This window comes from Porites lutea, chromosome 3, assembly GCF_958299795.1.
Source record: "Porites lutea chromosome 3, jaPorLute2.1, whole genome shotgun sequence".
Taxonomy (NCBI): Eukaryota; Metazoa; Cnidaria; class Anthozoa; order Scleractinia; family Poritidae; genus Porites; species Porites lutea.
Window position 1 is genome coordinate 13756039 of NC_133203.1, and position 4855 is coordinate 13760893.

The window sequence follows — 4855 nt, forward strand, 5'->3', positions numbered from 1 at the left end:
ATGCGCATAGTTCCTGCATATAATATTACAAAGACAAACAAAAGCTCGTAAAATGCTCGAAGCTCGTTGGTTTGTTTTGCACAAGCGCAGTAGACAGTTTGCTGTTTCGTTCCACTTTACTCGACACTAGACGCATTTCACAGGCATACCCCAAATTAAAACCCTTGTTTTTGCGCATGTCTAGCTCTGTCTTGTTTCGTCTCACGAATTTTCTTCTCATTTTCGGAACTTTTTTCTCTTCTGGAATTGCATGGTGACAGTGAGGTTAAACTGTTAGGATCGTGCTAAGTAGCATTTGTTTAGTTATTTATTTTTGTTACTCGCGGTTGTATTGAAAGGTAAATGCTAAAGCCCGATCGATATATCGATCCAGCCAATTTTATGTCTACTCTCTTGTTCACATACACCCCCGCACAATATAGGGTTTACTTATCTGACAACAGCTGAATTATTAAACCTTGTACATAAATTAAAACAGACGACAGACCAGACTTGCCACTAGTTGACCTCACGAGTAATACTTTCACTTTCACAGTTGAGAGCGTGCGGAGTGGAGCGAGCTTCCTATTCGTAAGGAGCGAGCGAAGCGGCCGAGCGAGCGACGAAGTCGCGAGAGGTCTTCGTCTCGCGGGCACATTAAATACTCAGGACGAAGGACTTTATCGAAAGTCTAACGACAGACGATCCTCTGTAGCCAGCTACCGCGCCCGGGGGGGGTACTTTAGGAATTTCTGGGTGGGGATGTGCGGCTGGAACCCTGGAACCCTTAACCTATACCAGAGCTAGTTCAGCTGAATTTTGCTACCCTATACTAGAGTAAACTCCCCAAATCCCCCGTATCCTAGAGTAGCTGTTTCCCTAGTCTAGGTAAAATCTTCAACCAACTGATCAATTTCCTGAAAAATGATACCCTATTCTAGACCCAAACGCTCTGATTTATATACCCTATCCTAGAGAAAACTGCTTGAAAACCATACTCTCCACAGCGGCACATACTCCGGCTATATAGCCCATATATGGGCAGATGCAGATGTCTGCAGATGTCTCAGTGAACAAAGGTTCGTCATTTATGATAATTCCTCCCCCAACCAGTCATTTAGCAGCTCAACAAACGATGTACTTACCAAGAGAAACCCGTGCTTCGGCAGTAATTATAATAACCAAATGTGCAACTCCAAGGCAGAACCAAAGCTTCGATTCACTTGTCGAAACTAACAGATGCATCAAAACGAGGCCATTTAGCGTTCAAGCGAACTCTGTGCTTTGATCAATATAGTTGCTCGGTGTAAAGTCGCCAAGCCTCTCTTGGTCGATGTGCGTGCGCTTCGGTGACAAACTCGGTTGCCCCTGGCCGCAAGGAATAATGAAACCTAGGGACTAGGGACTATTGTCGACAAGTATCTCCTAATCACTTATCCAATGAAGTGGGCGATACAAGAGTCTGTTTGAGTTATCATGTGCTTCGTATCAAAAGAAAAGTACTTATTCGAGATAAATTAATTCAAAAACTGTAAAAAATGGAACTGTAAAAGGAACGTTAAACATTGCATTTATTCTGTCAGTTTCACGTGATTTTTAAAAGTATTGCACTGGTCTCAACTTGGGAAGAGGTTGTGTTTTTTGAGCTGTCTAGGCCCAAAAGAGAATAATGTTGATTATTCTCTCTTGACACACCTCAAGTCTTGTGGAAGAACGCGGGCAAATAACTTTAACATTTTCAACCCAGGCCAAATGATTGACATTACAATCCATAGGCGGCTTTCTTTTATTTTACCACGGTCAACTCCTTAGGACTTTAAAACATTATTTTGGAAAGTTCAAGTAAACTTCGACTAGGTTGTTCAAAACAAGAAACAACGTTGGATTGGGACATCTATTTTTTTGTCCGCACTCCCTTGTCCCCTCACCCCACCCCCACCCCACCCCCCTATGGAAGGCTATCCTACCGTATTTATTCGAATAAGCGCCCAACCTCGAATTTGCGCCCACCTCGAATAAGCGCCCATCCTAAAGGCATAAAAAGTTAATAAGCGCCCAGCCTCGAATAAGCGCCCACCCCACCCTACTCTCTCCCACAAAAACTCCAATAAAAGATAATAAGAGACCCTCCCGAAGACGGAGCTTTCTTCAGAGTATTTCACAGAAACCTTGCTTTGTTACATCTTCGCTTTTTGTTATTAGCATTTACTGTTTTGTTGCAAAATATACCACTACACTTGCTGAGAATGGTGAAAATTTAGTAAGCGCCCAACCTCGAATAAGCGCCCACCTCGAATAAGCGCCCACTCTCAAGGTCCAAAAATTTAATAAGCGCCCAGGGCGGTTAATCGAATAAATACGGTATATACCGAGGGGTCCAAAATGTTTTCAGCGTCTTAAAAAAAGACAGAGGCCGCATTTTATTGCTTATTGGGTGGGGGGAGGGGGTGGGGGTGGCGGAAAAAATGAATGATCCAATTTTATTCCCCCTCCACCCCCCCCCCCCCCCCCCACTTTTTATTTCGCTCTGCCGCCGCTGCAATCCCAACGCTTCCAAAATTTAGAACATAAGATAGTTAGGGAGAATAAGGCAGAAATACTTCCCACCAAAGTATTTTGATTTCCGACTGGGAAAAGGGTCAAATAATCACATCCTGGCAAAAAACGCTGGCATTCAGTTGCCACTAAAAATAAAGCCTTTGTCAATTAAAAGAATAGAATAGAATAGAATAGAATAGAATAATTCTTTATTTAAACACGGTAAAATTCATCAGGAGTACTAAAAATAATAATAAAATAAAAAAGTTAAATTTCCGACCTTGTCCCCAGGGCGCTTTTCCCTGGCTTTGGAAAAGCGCCCTGGGGACGAGGTTGTTAAATATCAGGCCATTTGACGTTTGACGGTTAAAATATTTTAGAACGAGCGCTCAAAAGGGAATTTGCGCCCCCAAATTGGCATTGACTTGTCCATTTAAGGCTGATCAAACGATGTTTTTGTGCATACGCCACTTGCACATCTCCCATAATGCACCTTATTTGCTCGCCCAAATTTTGCTTAGCCTTAGTTTTTCATTTCTCCTAGGTATTACAGCCGTCTCAGCCCATGCAAAATGTAGGGGGACAAATAAGCTGCATTATGGGAGATGTGCAAGTGGCGTATGACTGGTACAAACAATTCGTTTCATCCCTAGTCAGTCACCAATCTCTTTTCTTCTGTTTGGCCAAAGCGGCGAATCATGTAAAGGACACTCCTCACGCACGCAATCTTTACATAACCCACGAGGGACTAAGAAAGAATTATTACTGCAAGCAAAGGCATTTTTGAGCGACGCACATGAACCGGAAGTCGTCTTTTTCCTTTTAATATATAATGCCTTGCACGAAAATTTGGGCAATGGAAAAAGTTTACTTCCGGTAGGCGTGCGTAGCTCAAAGACGGGTTAACGTTTTTGTTTAAGCAAAACCAAAACAGCTATTTCAATAAACGTTATTGGAAGAAAAGTAAACAAGCCTGAAAGCAGAGACAGCAAGGTAAAATGTTTTTTTTTTTATAGCGGAGCTCTCGCGAGCACGAAGCAGGGGAGCAATATGTGTAGTACGTAAAATAAAGAGAATAATCACAACAAAGGAATAAATATATTGTCCGTCGGTGCGCCCGTACGGCACCCGTACGGTCACAAATGTAAGAAAGCAAGATGCACGTTTTGATTATCCTCACGTTAGCAAGGCACCGGGACGAATTTTCAACCAGCTGAAAAATTTGATCTGATAATTTGTTCAAATGGAACCGTTCAACATTTTCACTCCGTCCACAAGGAACTAAACTGAACTGAACTGAACTGACACAAGAACAGGTTGCATTTTAACTTTTGTCAGAGGTTTTACCATCGCCCTTGCGCAGAACGATACTTTAGCAATCCAAAATGGCGTCTCCCTTATGAGTTACCACGAATCCCGCATGCGGCCACGCCTTTGCTGTGGTTATGGTGTTCACACCGCACCGTTCAAATTTTCGACCCTACCGGCTAAAGATGAGTTGCGGTTAGCCGGGGTGATTCAGTGTCAACAGAACACCTAAAAGCACAAATTTTAAACCTGTCGAAAATTCGTCCCATGCCGTGTGAATGTAGTCTAAACCCATATTGCTTTTTTGACGTTTTTTTTCTCGTTGCTAGGGTTCCTTAACACGTCTGCATGGGAGGCTATGTGGATAAAGGAGTTGTTAGGTTATGTGGTGCACGAAGTAGCAGCCACGACCCTACTACATATACCCTGGTCCCACAGGTTTTTCTTTATTTATTTTTTTCGTGAAAGAGAGAGCGAGCCTCGAAGCGGCGACAATGAAGAGAAAATTTCTGAGCTATGGAAAACTGAAACCAGAGTTGGTTCGGAAGGACTTCAAACAGTAAGGAACTTAAAGAACGACGGCGATGATCGGACGTCTGCAAAGTTTCCCGATTTTGTTGAGCTATATCATAGTTAATTTCCAGCAAATCACTCTCAAACCAAGGAAACTTTACTAACAGTTTTAAGGTGTTTCCCCAAAGCATCCTGAGAAACCAGTCGAGGCCGCGCGAAATGTCAGCTGTTCTCCAGTGTTTTCTTAGGCTATATCAAAAGTTAAAAAAAAAAACGTGTTTAAGAGTCTACTTTATTATCGGCTCAGGTTCCAATTAATTGCTCTCCTATTCAGGCTAAAAAGCATTTGGAAAGCAGTATTTAATTACTAGTTTTATTATGAACAAAGTTCTCTTAAAATCACGATTCCGAACATATGATTTAGTGGCCGCCATTTTATCTTTCACATTCTTTTAGGGGTAGCCCTGGGCACGAGTTCGTTTTTAAAAATTAGATCCTCGATAATTGATTAAGGAGG